We start from the raw sequence: 22,564 nt of genomic DNA on the forward strand, positions 1-22,564 counted from the left end.
ACACTGACCTACCTGCTCATCACATAACACACACTGACCTACCTGCTTATCACATAACACACACTGACCTACCTGCTCATCACATAACATACACTGACCTACCTGCTCATCACATAACACACAAACCCTACCTGCTCATCACGTAACTCACACTGACCTACCTGCTCATCACATAACACACACTGACCTCCCTGCTTATCACATAACACACACTGACCTACCTGCTCATCACATAACACACACTGACCTACCTGGTCATCATATAACACACACTGACCTACCTGCTCATCACATAATACACACTGACCTACCTGCTCATCACATAACACACACTAACCCTACCTTCTCATCACATCACACACACTAACCCTACCTTCTCATCACATCACACACTGACCTACCTGCTCATCACATAACACACACTAACCCTACCTGCTCATCACATAACACACACTAACCCTACCTTCTCATCACATCACACACTGACCTACCTGCTCATCACATAACACACACTAACCTACCTGGTCATCACATAACACACTAACCCTACCTGCTCATCACATAATACACACTGACCTACCTGCTCATCACATAACACACTGACCTACCTGCTTATCAAATAACTCACACTGACCTACCTGCTCATCACATAACACACTGACCTACCTGCTCATCACATAACACACACTGACCTACCTGCTCATCACATAACACACTGACATACCTGCTCATCACATAACACACACTGACCTACCTGCTCACCACATCACACACACCGACCTACCTGCTCATCACATAACACACTGACCTACCTGCTCATCACATAACTCACACTGACCTACCTGCTCATCACATAACACACACTGACCTACCTGCTCATCACATAACACACTAACCCTACCTGCTCATCACATCACAAACTGACCTACCTGCTCATCACATAACACACACTGACCTTGCTGCTCATCACATAATACACACTGACCTACCTGCTCATCACATAACACACACTGACCTACCTGCTCATCACATAACACACACTGACCTACCTGCTCATCACATAACACACACTGACCTACCTGCTCATCACATAAAACACACTGACCTACCTGCTCATCACATAACACACACTGACCTACCTGCTTATCACATAACACACACTGACCTACCTGCTCATCACATAACACACACTGACCTACCTGCTCATCACATAACACACAAACCCTACCTGCTCATCACATAACTCACACTGACCTACCTGCTCATCACATAACACACACTGACCTCCCTGCTTATCACATAACACACACTGACCTACCTGCTCATCACATAACACACACTGACCTACCTGGTCATCATATAACACACACTGACCTACCTGCTCATCACATAACACACACTAACCCTACCTTCTCATCACATCACACACACTAACCCTACCTTCTCATCACATCACACACTGACCTACCTGCTCATCACATAACACACACTGACCTACCTGGTCATCATATAACACACACTGACCTACCTGCTCATCACATAATACACACTGACCTACCTGCTCATCACATAACACACACTAACCCTACCTTCTCATCACATCACACACACTAACCCTACCTGCTCATCACATAACACACACTAACCCTACCTTCTCATCACATCACACACTGACCTACCTGCTCATCACATAACACACACTAACCTACCTGGTCATCACATAACACACTAACCCTACCTGCTCATCACATAATACACACTGACCTACCTGCTCATCACATAACACACTGACCTACCTGCTCATCAAATAACACACACTGACCTACCTGCTCATCACATAACACACTGACCTACCTGCTCATCACATAACACACACTGACCTACCTGCTCATCACATAACACACTGACATACCTGCTCATCACATAACACACACTGACCTACGTGCTCACCACATCACACACACTGACCTACCTGCTCATCACATAACACACTGACCTACCTGCTCATCACATAACACACACTGACCTACCTGCTCATCACATAACACACACTGACCTACCTGCTCATCACATAAAACACACTGACCTACCTGCTCATCACATAACACACACTGACCTACCTGCTTATCACATAACACACACTGACCTACCTGCTCATCACATAACACACACTGACCTACCTGCTCATCACATAACACACAAACCCTACCTGCTCATCACATAACTCACACTGACCTACCTGCTCATCACATAACACACACTGACCTCCCTGCTTATCACATAACACACACTGACCTACCTGCTCATCACATAACACACACTGACCTACCTGGTCATCATATAACACACACTGACCTACCTGCTCATCACATAATACACACTGACCTACCTGCTCATCACATAACACACACTAACCCTACCTTCTCATCACATCACACACACTAACCCTACCTTCTCATCACATCACACACTGACCTACCTGCTCATCACATAACACACACTAACCCTACCTGCTCATCACATAACACACACTAACCCTACCTTCTCATCACATCACACACTGACCTACCTGCTCATCACATAACACACACTAACCTACCTGGTCATCACATAACACACTAACCCTACCTGCTCATCACATAATACACACTGACCTACCTGCTCATCACATAACACACTGACCTACCTGCTCATCAAATAACACACACTGACCTACCTGCTCATCACATAACACACTGACCTACCTGCTCATCACATAACACACACTGACCTACCTGCTCATCACATAACACACTGACATACCTGCTCATCACATAACACACACTGACCTACCTGCTCACCACATCACACACACCGACCTACTTGCTCATCACATAACACACTGACCTACCTGCTCATCACATAACTCACACTGACCTACCTGCTCATCACATAACACACACTGACCTACCTGCTCATCACATAACACACTAACCCTACCTGCTCATCACATCACAAACTGACCTACCTGCTCATCACATAACACACACTGACCTAGCTGCTCATCACATAATACACACTGACCTACCTGCTCATCACATAACACACACTGACCTACCTGCTCATCACATAACACACACTGACCTACCTGCTCATCACATAACACACACTGACCTACCTGCTCATCACATCACAAACTGACCTACCTGCTCATCACATAACACACACTGACCTACCTGCTCATCACATAACACACTAACCCTACCTGCTCATCACATAATACACACTGACCTACCTGCTCATCACATAACACACTGACCTACCTGCTCATCACATAGCACACACTGACCTACCTGCTCATCACATAACATACTGACCTACCTGCTCATCACATAACACACACTGACCTACCTGCTCATCACATAACACACACTGACCTACCTGCTCATCACATAACACACACTGACCTTCCTGCTTATCACATAACACACGCTGACCTACCTGCTCATCACATAACACACACTAACCTACCTGGTCATCACATAACACACTAACCCTACCTGCTCATCACATAATACACACTGACCTACCTGCTCATCACATAACACACTGACCTACCTGCTCATCAAATAACACACACTGACCTACCTGCTCATCACATAACACACTGACCTACCTGCTCATCACATAACACACACTGACCTACCTGCTCATCACATCACAAACTGACCTACCTGCTCATCACATAACACACACTGACCTACCTGCTCATCACATAACACACACTGACCTAGCTGCTCATCACATAATACACACTGACCTACCTACTCATCACATAACACACTGACCTACCTGCTCATCACATAGCACACACTGACCTTCCTGCTCATCACATAACATACTGACCTACCTGCTCATCACATAACACACACTGACCTACCTGCTCATCACATAACACACACTGACCTACCTGCTCATCACATAACACACACTGACCTACCTGCTCATCACATAACACACACTGACCTACCTGCTTATCACATAACACACACTGACCTACCTGCTCATCACATAACACACACTGACCTACCTGGTCATCACATAACACACAAACACTACCTGTTCATCACATAACACACACTGACCTACCTGCTCATCACATAACACACTGACCTACCTGGTCATCACATAACACACTGCCCTACCTGCTCATCACATAACACACTAACCCTACCTGCTTATCACATAACACACACTAACCCTACCTGCTCATCACATAATACACACTGACCTACCTGCTCATCACATAACACACTGACCTATCTGTTCATCACATAATACACTGACCTACCTGCTCATCACATAACACTCTGACCTACCTGCTCATCACATAACACACACTGACCTACCTGCTCATCACATAACACACTGGTATACCTGCTCATCACATAACACACACTGACCTACCTGCTCACCACATCACACACACTGACCTACCTGTTCATCACATAACACACTGACCTACCTGCTCATCCCATAACACACACTGACCTACCTGCTCATCACATAACACACACTGACCTACCTGCTCATCACATAACACACACTGACCTACCTGCTCATCACATAACACACACTGACCTACCTGCTTATCACATAACACACACTGACCTACCTGCTCATCACATAACACACACTGACCTACCTGGTCATCACATAACACACAAACACTACCTGTTCATCACATAACACACACTGACCTACCTGCTCATCACATAACACACTGACCTACCTGGTCATCACATAACACACTGCCCTACCTGCTCATCACATAACACACTAACCCTACCTGCTTATCACATAACACACACTAACCCTACCTGCTCATCACATAATACACACTGACCTACCTGCTCATCACATAACACACTGACCTGTCTGTTCATCACATAACACACTGACCTACCTGCTCATCACATAACACTCTGACCTACCTGCTCATCACATAACACACACTGACCTACCTGCTCATCACATAACACACTGGTATACCTGCTCATCACATAACACACACTGACCTACCTGCTCACCACATCACACACACTGACCTACCTGTTCATCACATAACACACTGACCTACCTGCTCATCCCATAACACACACTGACCTACCTGCTCATCACATAACACACACTGACCTACCTGCTCATCACATAACACACACTGACCTACCTGCACATCATATAACACACACTGACCTACCTGCTTATCACATAACACACACTGACCTACCTGCTCATCACATAAACACAATGACCTACCTGGTCATCACATAACACACAAACCCTACCTGCTCATCACATAACACACACTGACCTACCTTGTCATCACATAACACACTGACCTACCTGGTCATCACATAACACACTACCCTACCTGCTCTTCACATAGCACACTAACCCTACCTGCTCATCACATAACACACACTGACCTACCTGCTCATCACATAACACACTGACCTACCTACTCATCACATAACACACACTGACCTACCTGTTCATCACATAACACACACTGACCTACCTGCTCATCACATAACACACACTAACCCTACCTTCTCATCACATCACACACACTAACCCTACCTTCTCATCACATCACACACTGACCTACCTGCTCATCACATAACACACACTAACCCTACCTGCTCATCACATAACACACACTAACCCTACCTTCTCATCACATCACACACTGACCTACCTGCTCATCACATAACACACACTAACCTACCTGGTCATCACATAACACACTAACCCTACCTGCTCATCACATAATACACACTGACCTACCTGCTCATCACATAACACACTGACCTACCTGCTCATCAAATAACACACACTGACCTACCTGCTCATCACATAACACACTGACCTACCTGCTCATCACATAACACACACTGACCTACCTGCTCATCACATAACACACTGACATACCTGCTCATCACATAACACACACTGACCTACCTGCTCACCACATCACACTCACCGACCTACCTGCTCATCACATAACACACTGACCTACCTGCTCATCACATAACTCACACTGACCTACCTGCTCATCACATAACACACACTGACCTACCTGCTCATCACATAACACACTAACCCTACCTGCTCATCATATCACAAACTGACCTACCTGCTCATCACATAACACACACTGACCTAGCTGCTCATCACATAATACACACTGACCTACCTGCTCATCACATAACACACACTGACCTACCTGCTCATCACATAACACACACTGACCTACCTGCTCATCACATAACACACACTGACCTACCTGCTCATCACATCACAAACTGACCTACCTGCTCATCACATAACACACACTGACCTACCTGCTCATCACATAACACACTAACCCTACCTGCTCATCACATAATACACACTGACCTACCTGCTCATCACATAACACACTGACCTACCTGCTCATCACATAGCACACACTGACCTACCTGCTCATCACATAACATACTGACCTACCTGCTCATGACATAACACACACTGACCTACCTGCTCATCACATAACACACACTGACCTACCTGCTCATCACATAACACACACTGACCTTCCTGCTTATCACATAACACACGCTGACCTACCTGCTCATCACATAACACACACTAACCTACCTGGTCATCACATAACACACTAACCCTACCTGCTCATCACATAATACACACTGACCTACCTGCTCATCACATAACACACTGACCTACCTGCTCATCAAATAACACACACTGACCTACCTGCTCATCACATAACACACTGACCTACCTGCTCATCACATAACACACACTGACCTACCTGCTCATCACATAACACACTGACATACCTGCTCATCACATAACACACACTGACCTACCTGCTCACCACATCACACACACCGACCTACCTGCTCATCACATAACACACTGACCTACCTGCTCATCACATAACACACACTGACCTACCTGCTCATCACATAACACACGCTGACCTACCTGCTCATCACATAACACACTAACCCTACCTGCTCATCACATCACAAACTGACCTACCTGCTCATCACATAACACACACTGACCTTCCTGCTCATCACATAATACACACTGACCTACCTGCTCATCACATAACACACACTGACCTACCTGCTCATCACATAACACACACTGACCTACCTGCTCATCACATAACACACACTGACCTACCTGCTCATCACATCACAAACTGACCTACCTGCTCATCACATAACACACACTGACCTACCTGCTCATCACATAACACACACTGACCTAGCTGCTCATCACATAATACACACTGACCTACCTACTCATCACATAACACACTGACCTACCTGCTCATCACAAAGCACACACTGACCTTCCTGCTCATCACATAACATACTGACCTACCTGCTCATCACATAACACACACTGACCTACCTGCTCATCACATAACACACACTGACCTACCTGCTCATCACATAACACACACTGACCTACCTGCTCATCACATAACACACACTGACCTACCTGCTTATCACATAACACACACTGACCTACCTGCTCATCACATAACACACACTGACCTACCTGGTCATCACATAACACACAAACACTACCTGTTCATCACATAACACACACTGACCTACCTGCTCATCACATAACACACTGACCTACCTGGTCATCACATAACACACTGCCCTACCTGCTCATCACATAACACACTAACCCTACCTGCTTATCACATAACACACACTAACCCTACCTGCTCATCACATAATACACACTGACCTACCTGCTCATCACATAACACACTGACCTATCTGTTCATCACATAACACACTGACCTACCTGCTCATCACATAACACTCTGACCTACCTGCTCATCACATAACACACACTGACCTACCTGCTCATCACATAACACACTGGTATACCTGCTCATCACATAACACACACTGACCTACCTGCTCACCACATCACACACACTGACCTACCTGTTCATCACATAACACACTGACCTACCTGCTCATCCCATAACACACACTGACCTACCTGCTCATCACATAACACACACTGACCTACCTGCTCATCACATAACACACACTGACCTACCTGCTCATCACATAACACACTAACCCTACCTGCTCATCACATAATACACACTGACCTACCTGCTCATCACATAACACACTGACCTACCTGCTCATCACATAGCACACACTGACCTACCTGCTCATCACATAATACACACTGACCTACCTGCTCATCACATAACACACACTGACCTACCTGCTCATCACATAACACACACTGACCTACCTGCTCATCACATAACACACACTGACCTTCCTGCTTATCACATAACACACGCTGACCTACCTGCTCATCACATAACACACACTAACCTACCTGGTCATCACATAACACACTAACCCTACCTGCTCATCACATAATACACACTGACCTACCTGCTCATCACATAACACACTGACCTACCTGCTCATCAAATAACACACACTGACCTACCTGCTCATCACATAACACACTGACCTACCTGCTCATCACATAACACACACTGACCTACCTGCTCATCACATAACACACTGACATACCTGCTCATCACATAACACACACTGACCTACCTGCTCACCACATCACACACACCGACCTACCTGCTCATCACATAACACACTGACCTACCTGCTCATCACATAACACACACTGACCTACCTGCTCATCACATAACACACGCTGACCTACCTGCTCATCACATAACACACTAACCCTACCTGCTCATCACATCACAAACTGACCTACCTGCTCATCACATAACACACACTGACCTTCCTGCTCATCACATAATACACACTGACCTACCTGCTCATCACATAACACACACTGACCTACCTGCTCATCACATAACACACACTGACCTACCTGCTCATCACATAACACACACTGACCTACCTGCTCATCACATCACAAACTGACCTACCTGCTCATCACATAACACACACTGACCTACCTGCTCATCACATAACACACACTGACCTAGCTGCTCATCACATAATACACACTGACCTACCTACTCATCACATAACACACTGACCTACCTGCTCATCACATAGCACACACTGACCTTCCTGCTCATCACATAACATACTGACCTACCTGCTCATCACATAACACACACTGACCTACCTGCTCATCACATAACACACACTGACCTACCTGCTCATCACATAACACACACTGACCTACCTGCTCATCACATAACACACACTGACCTACCTGCTTATCACATAACACACACTGACCTACCTGCTCATCACATAACACACACTGACCTACCTGGTCATCACATAACACACAAACACTACCTGTTCATCACATAACACACACTGACCTACCTGCTCATCACATAACACACTGACCTACCTGGTCATCACATAACACACTGCCCTACCTGCTCATCACATAACACACTAACCCTACCTGCTTATCACATAACACACACTAACCCTACCTGCTCATCACATAATACACACTGACCTACCTGCTCATCACATAACACACTGACCTATCTGTTCATCACATAACACACTGACCTACCTGCTCATCACATAACACTCTGACCTACCTGCTCATCACATAACACACACTGACCTACCTGCTCATCACATAACACACTGGTATACCTGCTCATCACATAACACACACTGACCTACCTGCTCACCACATCACACACACTGACCTACCTGTTCATCACATAACACACTGACCTACCTGCTCATCCCATAACACACACTGACCTACCTGCTCATCACATAACACACACTGACCTACCTGCTCATCACATAACACACACTGACCTACCTGCACATCATATAACACACACTGACCTACCTGCTTATCACATAACACACACTGACCTACCTGCTCATCACATAAACACAACGACCTACCTGGTCATCACATAACACACAAACCCTACCTGCTCATCACATAACACACACTGACCTACCTTGTCATCACATAACACACTGACCTACCTGGTCATCACATAACACACTACCCTACCTGCTCTTCACATAGCACACTAACCCTACCTGCTCATCACATAACACACACTGACCTACCTGCTCATCACATAACACACTGACCTACCTACTCATCACATAACACACACTGACCTACCTGCTCATCACATAACACACACTGACCTACCTGCTCATCACATAACACACACTGACCTACCTGCTCATCACATAACACACACTGACCTACCTGCTTATCACATAACACACACTGACCTACCTGCTCATCACATAACACACACTGACCTACCTGGTCATCACATAACACACAAACACCACCTGTTCATCACATAACACACACTGACCTACCTGCTCATCACATAACACACTGACCTACCTGGTCATCACATAACACACTGCCCTACCTGCTCATCACATAACACACTAACCCTACCTGCTCATCACATAACACACACTAACCCTACCTGCTATTCACATAATACACACTTACCTACCTGCTCATCACATAACACACTGACCTATCTGTTCATCACATAACACACTGACCTACCTGCTCATCACATAACACTCTGACCTACCTGCTCATCACATAACACACACTGACCTACCTGTTCATCACATAACACACTGATATACCTGCTCATCACATAACACACACTGACCTACCTGCTCACCACATCACACACACTGACCTACCTGCTCATCACATAACACACTGACCTACCTGCTCATCCCATAACACACACTGACCTACCTGCTCATCACATAACACACACTGACCTACCTGCTCATCACATAACACACACTGACCTACCTGCACATCATATAACACACACTGACCAACCTGCTTATCACATAACACACACTGACCTACTTGCTCATCACATAACACACACTGACCTACCTGGTCATCACATAACACACAAACCCTACCTGCTCATCACATAACACACACTGACCTTCCTGGTCATCACATAAAACACTGACCAACCTGGTCATCACATAACACACTACCCTACCTGCTCTTCACATAGCACACTAACCCTACCTGCTCATCACATAACACACACTGACCTACCTGCTCATCACATAACACACTGACCTACCTGCTCATCACATAACACACTGACCTACCTACTCATCACATAACACACACTAACCTACCTGCTCATCACATAACACACACTGACCTACCTGCTCATCACATAACACACTTATTCTACCTGCTCATCACATCACAAACTGACCTACCTGCTCATCACATAACACACACTGACCTACCTGCTCATCACATAATACACACTGACCTACCTGCTCATCACATAACACACACTGACCTACCTGCTCATCACATAACACACACTGACCTACCTGCTCATCACATAACACACACTGACCTACCTGCTCATCACATAACACACTAACATTGGCTCCCACTCCCACAGATCAAGCTGCCCAACAGCACTGCAGGAGATGGCGGAGCTCCACTACAGGTTCCTTAATGTCGACTACATTCAGGTGGTGCTGGACGCTTGGAGGACCCAAGGCTGCTTTAACACGGTCAGTCCCGCCGGCTGGCAGGCGAGGGTGTGTGGGGGAGGTGTGTGGCAGAGGGTGTGTGGCAGAGGGTGTGTGGCAGAGGGTGTGTGGCAGAGGGTGTGTGTGGCAGAAGGTGTGTGTGGCAGAGGGTGTGTGGCAGAGGGTGTGGGGCAGAGGGTGTGTGTGGCAGAGGGTGTGTGTGGCAGAGGGTGTGTGGCAGAGGGTGTGTGGCAGAGGGTGTGTGGCAGAGGGGTTTGTGGCAGAGGGTGTGTGGCAGGGGGTGTGTGTGGCAGAGGGTGTTTGGCAGAGGGTGAGTGGCAGAGGGTGTGTGGCAGAGTGTGTGTGGCAGAGGGTGTGTGGCAAAGGGAGTGTGGCAAAGGGTGTGTGGCAGAGGGTGTGTGGCAGAGGGTGTGTGGCAGAGGGTGTGTGGCAGAGGGTGAGTGGCAGAGGGTGTGTGGCAGAGGGTGTGTGGCAGAGGGTGTGTAGCAGAGGGTGTGTGGCAGAGGGTGTGTGGCAGAGTGTGTGTGACAGAGTGTGTGTGGCAGAGGGTGTGTGGCACAGGGTGTGTAGCCGAGGGTGTGTGGCAGAGGGTGTGTGGCAGAGGGTGTGTGGCAGAGTGTGTGTACTCACCTAATTGTACTCACCTAATTGTGCTTGCGGGGGTTGAGCTTTGGCTCTTTGGTCCCGCCTCTCAACTGTCAATCAACTGGTGTACAGATTCCTGAGCCTACTGGGCTCTATCATACCTACATTTGAAACTGTGTATGGAGTCAGCCTCCACCACATCACTTCCTAGTGCATTCCATTTATTAACTACTCTGACACTGAAAAAATTCTTTCTAACGTCTCTGTGGCTCATCTGGGTACTAAGTTTCCACCTGTGTCCCCTTGTTCGTGTCCCACCCGTGCTGAAGAGTTTGTCTTTGTCCACCCTGTCAATTCCCCTGAGAATTTTGTAGGTGGTTATCATGTCTCCCCTTACTCTTCTGTTTTCCAGGGATGTGAGGTTCAGCTCCTTTAGCCTTTCCTCGTAGCTCAATCCTCTCAGTTCCGGGACGAGCCTGGTGGCATACCGCTGAATCTTCTCTAACTTTGTCTTGTGTTTAACTAGGTATGGACTCCAGGCTGGAGCTGCATACTCCAGGATTGGTCTTACATAAGTGGTATACAGGGTTCTGAAAGATTCCTTACACAAGTTTCTGAAGGCAGTTCTTATGTTGGCCAGTCTAGCATATGCCGCTGATGATATTCTTTTGATGTGGGCCTCTGGGGACAGGTTCGGTGTGATATCAACCCCCAGATCCTTCTCTCTATTTGATTCTTGCAGGATTTCCCCTCCCAGATGATACCTTGTGTTCAGCCTCCTGCTCCCTTCGCCTAATTTCATCACCTTACACTTTCCAGAGTTGAACTTCAGCAGCCATTTTCTAGACCATTCCTCCAGTTTATCCAGGTCATCCTGTAGTCTCTGTCTATCTTCATCCGTCTTGATTTTTCTCATAATTTTTGCATCATCAGCAAACATCGAGAGGAATGAGTCTATACCCTCTGGAAGATCGTTCACATATATTTGAAACAGGATGGGTCCAAGTACTGAGCCCTGTGGGACTCCGCTGGTGACATCTCGCCACTCTGATGTCTTCCCCCTCACCGTTACTCGCTGTTTCCTGTTGCTTAAGTACTCCCTTATCCACTGGAGCACCTTCCCTTTTACTCCTGCCTGTTGCTCCAACTTTTTTAACAGCCTTTTATGGGGTACTGTGTCGAAGGCTTTTTGGCAATCCAGGAAAATGCAGTCGGCCCACCCTTCTCTTTCCTGCCTAATTTTCGTTGCCTGGTCATAAAATTCTATTAACCCTGTGAGGCACGATTTACCATCTCTGAACCCATGTTGGTGGTGCGTTACAAAGTTATTTCCCTCCAGATGCTCTACGAGCCTTTTCCTCACGATCTTCTCCAGCACCTTGCATGGTATACAAGTTAAGGAAACTGGCCTGTAATTCAGTGCCTCTTGCCTGTCACCCTTTTTGTATATTGGGACCACGTTAGCTGTCTTCCAACTTTCTGGTAAGTCTCCTGTTTCCAGTGACCTGTTATACACCATAGAGAGTGGCACACTTAGTGCTTCTGCACCTTCCTTTAGTATCCATGGTGAGATTCTATCAGGCCCAACAGCCTTTGTCACATCTAGCTCCAGCAGACACCTTTTGACCTCATCACTGGTGAGGTCAAATTCCTCCAAGGTTTCCAAGGTTGCCGCCTCCTCATTTAGTGCAGGGGCTTCTCCTTGTTCTATTGTGAAGACCTCCTGGAATCTCTTGTTGAGTTCTTCACACACCTCCTTGTCATTCTCTGTGTATCTGTTCTCCCCTTTCCGCAGCTTCATCACTTGTTCCTTCACTGCTGTTTTCCTCCTGATATGGCTGTGGAGCAGCTTTGGTTGGGTCTTGGCTTTACTCGCGATGTCATTTTCAAACTGTCTCTCTGCTTCCCTCCTCACTCTGATGTACTCATTTCTGGCCCTCTGGTACCTCTCCCTGCTCTCTGGTGTTCTGTTATTTCTGTAGTTTCTCCATGTTCTTTTACTCAGTTGTTTCGCTACCTTACATTCCTGGTTGAACCATGGGTTTTTCTGTTGTTTTTCGTTTTTCTCCTTTTGGACGGGGATAAACCTGTCTGCAGCTTCCTGGCACTTTTGGGTGACAATATCCATCATGACCTGCACATTCTTGTCTCTAAGTTCTGTTTCCCATGGTATTCCCATTAGGAAGTTCCTCATCTCGTCATATTTTCCTCTTCGGTAATTCAGTCTTTTCCCCTCCACTCCCATCCTTGGATAGGTTATCCCTACCTCCACCAAGTACTCAAAGGTCAGTACACTGTGGTCACTCATTCCTATGGGGGCTTCAACTTTGACTTCCCTTATTTCTGACTCATTTAGGGTGAATATTAAGTCGAGTCTAGCTGGTTCATCATTGCCTCTCATTCTTGTGGGTTCCTTGACATGCTGGCTCAGAAAATTCCTTGTTGCCACTTCCAAGAGTTTAGCTCGCCACGTATCTGCACCACCATGTGGGTCCCCATTCTCCCAGTCTATCTTTCCATGGTTGAAATCACCCATGATTAAGAGTCTTGAGCCATTCCTGCAGGCACTGAAACTGCTCTCTCTATTATATTAATGGTTGCCATGTTGTTCCTATCAAACTCCTGTCTAGGTCTTCTGTCATTTAGGGGAGGGTTGTAAATGACTGTCACTATTATCTTAGGTCCACCCATTGTTATAGTTCCTGTTATGTAATCTCTGAATCCGTCACAGCCCGGAATTTCCATCTCATCAAAACTCCAGTCCTTCCTTATCAGCAGGGCCACTCCTCCACCTCCTCTCCCTTCCCTCTCTTTCCTTACTATATAGTAGTCCTTTTGAAACACAGCATCTGTTATGACTCCTGACAATTTTGTTTCCGTTAGTCCTATTACATCAGGGTTTTCTTCTTGCACCCTTTCTGCCAGTTCATTTGCTTTATTGGTAATCCCATCAATGTTTGAGTACATTACCTTGAAGCTCACTTTCTTATATCCAATTTCACCCACACTCCCTACAAGTGTAGGAGGTTGTTCTATGGTCCTTGCTACTTGGGTAGGCTCCTACTCCTGTGAGGTAGTTGCCAGGGGTTCAGGGGGAGGTGGGGTGGGGGGTGGAGGGCTTAGGTCTCTGTGTGGCAGAGTGTGTGTGGCAGAGGGTGTGTGACAGAGGGTGTGTGGCAGAGGGTGTGTGGCAGAGGGTGTGTGTGGCAGAGGGTGTGTGGCAGAGGGTGTGTGGCAGAGGGTGTGTGGCAGAGGGTGTGTGTGGCAGAGGGTGTGTGGCAGAGGGAGTGTGGCAGAGTGTGTGTGGCAGAGGGTGTGTGGCAAAGGGTGTGTGGCAGCGGGTGTGTGGCAGAGGGTGTGTGGCAGGAGGTGTGTGTGGCAGAGGGTGTGTGGCAGAGGGTGTGTGGCATAGGGTGTGTGACAGGGGGTGTGTGGCAGAGAGTGTGTGGCAGAGGGTGTGTGACAGAGGGTGTGTGGCAGAGGGTGTGTGGCAGAGGGCGTGGGGGGGGTGTGGCAGAGGGTGTGTGGCAGAGGGTGTGTGGCAGAGGGTGTGTGGCAGAGGGTGTGTGGCAGAGGGTGTGTGGCAGAGGGGTGTGTGGCAGAGGGTGTGTGGCAGGGGGTGTGTGTGGCAGAGGGTGTGTGGCAGAGGGTGTATGGCAGAGGGTGTGTGGCAGAGTGTGTGTGGCAGAGGGTGTGTGGCAAAGGGAGCGTGGCAGAGGGTGTGTGGCAGAGGGTGTGTGGCAGAAGGTGTGTGGCAGAGGGTGAGTGGCAGAGGGTGTGTGGCAGAGGGTGTGTGGCAGAGGGTGTGTGGCAGAGGGTGTGTGGCAGAGGGTGTGTGGCAGAGGGTGTGTGGCAGAGTGTGTGTGACAGAGTGTGTGTGGCAGAGGGTGTGTGGCAAAGGGTGTGTGGCAGAGGGTGTGTGGCAGAGGGTGTGTGGCAGAGGGTGTGTGGCAGAGGGTGTGTGGCAGAGGGTGTGTGGCAGAGTGTGTGTGGCAGAGTGTGTGTGGCAGAGAGTGTGTGGTAGAGGGTGTGTGACAGAGGGTGTGTGGCAGAGGGTGTGTGGCAGAGGGTGTGTGGCAGAGGGTGTGTGTGGCAGAGGGTGTGTGACAGAGGGTGTGTGGCAGAGGGTGTGTTTCAGAGGGTGTGGCAGAGGGTGTGTGTGGTAGAGGGTGTGTGGCAGAGTGTGTGTGGCAGAGGGTGTGTGGCAAAGGGTGTGTGACAGAGGGTGTGTGGCAGAGGGTGTGTGGCAGGGGGTGTGTGTTGCAGAGGGTGTGTGGCAGAGGGTGTGTGGCAGAGGGTGTGTGGCAGAGGGTGTGTGGCAGAGGGTGTGTGACAGGGGGTGTGTGGCAGAGGGCGTGGGGGAGGTGTGTGGCAGAGGGTGTGTGGCAGAGGGTGTGTGGCAGAGGGTGTGTGGCATAGGGTGTGTGACAGGGGGTGTGTGACAGTGGGCGTGGGGGAGGTGTGTGGCAGAGGGTGTGTGGCAGAGGGTGTGTGGCAGAGGGTGTGTGTGGCAGAGGGTGTGTGGCAGAGGGTGTGTGACAGGGGGTGTGTGGCAGAGGGCGTGGGGGAGGTGTGTGGCAGAGGGTGTGTGGCAGAGGGTGTGTGGCAGAGGGTGTGTGGCATAGGGTGTGTGACAAGGGGTGTGTGGCAGAGAGTGTGTGGCAGAGGGTGTGTGGCAGAGGGTGTGTGTGGCAGAGGGTGTGTGGCAGAGGGTGTGTGGCAGAGGGTGTGTGGCAGGGGGTGTGTGGCAGAGTGTGTGTGGCAGAGGGTGTGTGGCAGAGGGTGTGTGGCAGAGGGTGTGTGTGGCAAAGGGTGTGTGACAGAGGGTGTGTGGCAGAGGGCGTAGGGGAGGTGTGGCAGAGGGTGTGTGGCAGAGAGTGTGTGGCAGAGGGTGTGTGGCAGAGGGTGTGTGGCAGAGGGTGTGTGGCAGAGGGTGTGTGTGGCAGAGGGTGTGTGGCAGAGGGTGTGTGGCAGAGGGTGTGTGGCAGAGGGTGTGTGGCAGAAGGTGTATGGCAGAGGGTGTGTGGCAGAGGGTGTGTGGCAGAGGGTGTGTGGCAGAGGGGTGTGTGGCAGAGGGTGTGTGGCAGGGGGTGTGTGTGGCAGAGGGTGTGTGGCAGAGGGTGTTTGGCTGAGGGTGTGTGGCAGAGTGTGTATGGCAGAGGGTGTGTGGCAAAGGGAGCGTGGCAGAGGGTGTGTGGCAGAGGGTGTGTGGCAGAGGGTGTGTGGCAGAGGGTGTGTGGCAGAGGGTGTGTGGCAGAGGGTGTGTGGCAGAGTGTGTGTGGCAGAGTGTGTGTGGCAGAGGGTGTGTGGCAGAGGGTGTGTGACAGAGGGTGTGTGGCAGAGGGTGTGTGGCAGAGGGTGTGTGGCAGAGGGTGTGTGTGGCAGAGGGTGTGTGACAGAGGGTGTGATGCAGAGGGTGTGTGGCAGAGGGTGTGGCAGAGGGTGTGTGTGGCCGAGTGTGTGTGGCAGAGGGTGTGTGGCAGAGTGTGTGTGGCAGAGGGTGTGTGGCAGAGGGTGTGTGGCAGAGGGTGTGTGTGGCAGAGGGTGTGTGGCAGAGGGAGTGTGGCAGAGTGTGTGTGGCAGAGGGTGTGTGGCAAAGGGTGTGTGGCAGCGGGTGTGTGGCAGAGGGTGTGTGGCAGGAGGTGTGTGTGGCAGAGGGTGTGTGGCAGAGGGTGTGTGGCAGAGGGTGTGTGGCATAGGGTGTGTGACAGGGGGTGTGTGGCAGAGAGTGTGTGGCAGAGGGTGTGTGACAGAGGGTGTGTGGCAGAGGGTGTGTGGCAGAGGGCGTGGGGGAGGTGTGGCAGAGGGTGTGTGGCAGAGGGTGTGTGGCAGAGGGTGTGTGGCAGAGGGTGTGTGGCAGAGGGTGTGTGGCAGAGGGGTGTGTGGCAGAGGGTGTGTGGCAGGGGGTGTGTGTGGCAGAGGGTGTGTGGCAGAGGGTGTATGGCAGAGGGTGTGTGGCAGAGTGTGTGTGGCAGAGGGTGTGTGGCAAAGGGAGCGTGGCAGAGGGTGTGTGGCAGAGGGTGTGTGGCAGAAGGTGTGTGGCAGAGGGTGAGTGGCAGAGGGTGTGTGGCAGAGGGTGTGTGGCAGAGGGTGTGTGGCAGAGGGTGTGTGGCAGAGGGTGTGTGGCAGAGGGTGTGTGGCAGAGTGTGTGTGACAGAGTGTGTGTGGCAGAGGGTGTGTGGCAAAGGGTGTGTGGCAGAGGGTGTGTGGCAGAGGGTGTGTGGCAGAGGGTGTGTGGCAGAGGGTGTGTGGCAGAGGGTGTGTGGCAGAGGGTGTGTGGCAGAGTGTGTGTGGCAGAGTGTGTGTGGCAGAGAGTGTGTGGTAGAGGGTGTGTGACAGAGGGTGTGTGGCAGAGGGTGTGTGGCAGAGGGTGTGTGGCAGAGGGTGTGTGTGGCAGAGGGTGTGTGACAGAGGGTGTGTGGCAGAGGGTGTGTTTCAGAGGGTGTGGCAGAGGGTGTGTGTGGTAGAGGGTGTGTGGCAGAGTGTGTGTGGCAGAGGGTGTGTGGCAAAGGGTGTGTGACAGAGGGTGTGTGGCAGAGGGTGTGTGGCAGGGGGTGTGTGTTGCAGAGGGTGTGTGGCAGAGGGTGTGTGGCAGAGGGTGTGTGGCAGAGGGTGTGTGGCAGAGGGTGTGTGACAGGGGGTGTGTGGCAGAGGGCGTGGGGGAGGTGTGTGGCAGAGGGTGTGTGGCAGAGGGTGTGTGGCAGAGGGTGTGTGGCATAGGGTGTGTGACAGGGGGTGTGTGACAGTGGGCGTGGGGGAGGTGTGTGGCAGAGGGTGTGTGGCAGAGGGTGTGTGGCAGAGGGTGTGTGTGGCAGAGGGTGTGTGGCAGAGGGTGTGTGACAGGGGGTGTGTGGCAGAGGGCGTGGGGGAGGTGTGTGGCAGAGGGTGTGTGGCAGAGGGTGTGTGGCAGAGGGTGTGTGGCATAGGGTGTGTGACAAGGGGTGTGTGGCAGAGAGTGTGTGGCAGAGGGTGTGTGGCAGAGGGTGTGTGTGGCAGAGGGTGTGTGGCAGAGGGTGTGTGGCAGAGGGTGTGTGGCAGGGGGTGTGTGGCAGAGTGTGTGTGGCAGAGGGTGTGTGGCAGAGGGTGTGTGGCAGAGGGTGTGTGTGGCAAAGGGTGTGTGACAGAGGGTGTGTGGCAGAGGGCGTAGGGGAGGTGTGGCAGAGGGTGTGTGGCAGAGAGTGTGTGGCAGAGGGTGTGTGGCAGAGGGTGTGTGGCAGAGGGTGTGTGGCAGAGGGTGTGTGTGGCAGAGGGTGTGTGGCAGAGGGTGTGTGGCAGAGGGTGTGTGGCAGAGGGTGTGTGGCAGAAGGTGTATGGCAGAGGGTGTGTGGCAGAGGGTGTGTGGCAGAGGGTGTGTGGCAGAGGGGTGTGTGGCAGAGGGTGTGTGGCAGGGGGTGTGTGTGGCAGAGGGTGTGTGGCAGAGGGTGTTTGGCTGAGGGTGTGTGGCAGAGTGTGTATGGCAGAGGGTGTGTGGCAAAGGGAGCGTGGCAGAGGGTGTGTGGCAGAGGGTATGTGGCAGAGGGTGTGTGGCAGAGGGTGTGTGGCAGAGGGTGTGTGGCAGAGGGTGTGTGGCAGAGTGTGTGTGGCAGAGTGTGTGTGGCAGAGGGTGTGTGGCAGAGGGTGTGTGACAGAGGGTGTGTGGCAGAGGGTGTGTGGCAGAGGGTGTGTGGCAGAGGGTGTGTGTGGCAGAGGGTGTGTGACAGAGGGTGTGATGCAGAGGGTGTGTGGCAGAGGGTGTGGCAGAGGGTGTGTGTGGCCGAGTGTGTGTGGCAGAGGGTGTGTGGCAGAGTGTGTGTGGCAGAGGGTGTGTGGCAGAGGGTGTGTGGCAGAGGGTGTGTGGCAGAGGGTGTGTGGCAGAGGGTGTGTGACAGGGGGTGTGTGGCAGAGGGCGTGAGGGAGGTGTGTGGCAGAGGATGTGTGGCAGAGGGTGTGTGGCAGAGGGTGTGTGGCAGAGGGTGTGTGGCATAGGGTGTGTGACAGGGGGTGTGTGACAGTGGGCGTGGGGGAGGTGTGTGGCAGAGGGTGTGTGGCAGAGGGTGTGTGGCAGAGGGTGTGTGTGGCAGAGGGTGTGTGGCAGAGGGTGTGTGACAGGGGGTGTGTGGCAGAGGGCGTGGGGGAGGTGTGTGGCAGAGGGTGTGTGGCAGAGGGTGTGTGGCATAGGGTGTGTGACAGGGGGTGTGTGGCAGAGAGTGTGTGGCAGAGGGTGTGTTCCAGAGGGTGTGTGTGGCAGAGGGTGTGTGGCAGAGGGTGTGTGGCAGAGGGTGTGTGGCAGGGGGTGTGTGGCAGAGGGTGTGTGGCAGAGGGTGTGTGGCAGAGGGTGTGTGTGGCAAAGGGTGTGTGACAGAGGGTGTGTGGCAGAGGGTGTGTGGCAGAGGGCGTGGGGGAGGTGTGGCAGAGGGTGTGTGGCAGAGGGTGTGTGGCAGAGGGTGTGTGGCAGAGGGTGTGTGGCAGAGGGTGTGTGTGGCAGAGGGTGTGTGGCAGAGGGTGTGTGGCAGAGGGTGTGTGGCAGAGGGTGTGTGACAGGGGGTGTTTTGCAGAGAGTGTGTGGCAGAGGGTGTGTGGCAGAGGGTGTGTGGCAGAGGGTGTGTGACAGAGGGTGTGTGTGGCAGAGGGTGTGTGGCAGAGGGTGTGTGGCAGAGGGTGTGTGGCAGAGGGTGTGTGGCAGAGGGTGTGTGACAGGGGGTGTGTGGCAGAGAGTGTGTGGCAGAGGGTGTGTGGCAGAGGGTGTGTGTAGCAGAGCGTATGTGGCAGAGGGTGTGTGGCAGAGGGTGTGTGGCAGAGGGTATGTGTGGCAGAGGGTGTGTGGCAGAGGGTGTGTGGCAGAGGGTGTGTGGCAGAGGGTGTGTGGCAGAGGGTGTGTGGCAGAGGGCGTGGGGGATCACATTCTCTTACATGTTCTCTGTGTCTTTGAAATCAAATATATGATTGTTTCTCCCGGTCAGTAATTAGTTCATTGTAATGTATTATCAACCGCATTATTGATTGTCAACAAGTTACTACAAAGTATTTATTTAGTCATTTATTTAGTTATTTACAGATTTATTTAGACATTAAAAAGTTATCTGTTACAAATTATTTATTTCAGCTACTTACAAATTTATTTAGTCATTTAAAAGTTATTTATTGCAATAAATTTATTATTGATAAGTAAAAAAATTTTTGTTTCAATATACTTAGTTTTCAAATTATTTAGTTACAAATTATGTAGTTACAAACTATTTAGGTATTTCAAATTATTTAGTTGCAAGGTATTTATTTATTCATTTACTGAGGTTTATTTTCAAACACTTGTCATTGTATTTCTTTATCAACTTAATATTTCTTACCAACACCTTTCTTACCTAAAATAACACTTCTCTCAACTGAAAATAGTCATGTTCATCATATTTCAACACTTTCGTAACTACCATTATGCTTTGTTGAGTTAGAAAAATAGTCAAAGGAGATTTCTTCATAATATTTTTCTAAGCTAAAGTTCTTTCCGAATCATTATTGCTCATCAAGTTATATTCTCATGGCATCATCATTCTCCAATGACACGCTCAAAGACATCAAAATAATTTGCATGCTATCAAAGTTATTCTCAGAGTCGACAAAGGTAATCTCGGAAACATTAAGAATACTCTTCAAGCATTAAAAGACTCTCTCTATGTTGTATTTACTTAAGAAGGATACTCTGTAATCATCTTCGTTCATTAATTAATCTCTCCAAGACCCCATTAATACGTTCTAAGATCATTTTAATTAATATATGTACTTTCTAAGACATCTTCGAGCATCAAAGAAACTTTCTAAGACATTTATTCTTTAAGACATTATTTATCTCAAGAATATCTCAAAGATATTCTTCAAGACATTTTCGTGCATTTAATGAATCTCTCAAAGACAACAATAATACATTTTTATATCATTTAATTATCATTTTCTCTCTTTAACGCAAATTTATATAAAATAATTACTCATTAGAACTTCTTTGTACATCAAATAATACTCTCATAGCAACAAACATTTGTTCTTCATTCAATAAATAACTAGCAAAGAGCTTCGTTTTCTGTACAATATTTAAACTAATGTTTGTGCTAAATTTATTAACACGTGACATTATATAGTCACAAAATACTTTAAGTAATATATCAAACTAAACATGCGCTACTTTATGTACTAATAAACTTACTCATCAAGTAAAAATGAGTATAAAACTTTCTATCAACTTATTACAAAGGTACTACATCATATTATCGCCATTTTACTATGTTTCCCATCGCTGATAATAATAACTCTCTCACTAAACGACTATTTAAGTAACTAGTTCCTCTGTTCTTAACAACTTTTATTTCCGTTTATTAATT

This window comes from Procambarus clarkii, chromosome 2 (genome assembly GCF_040958095.1).
Source record: "Procambarus clarkii isolate CNS0578487 chromosome 2, FALCON_Pclarkii_2.0, whole genome shotgun sequence".
Classification (NCBI taxonomy): Eukaryota; Metazoa; Arthropoda; class Malacostraca; order Decapoda; family Cambaridae; genus Procambarus; species Procambarus clarkii.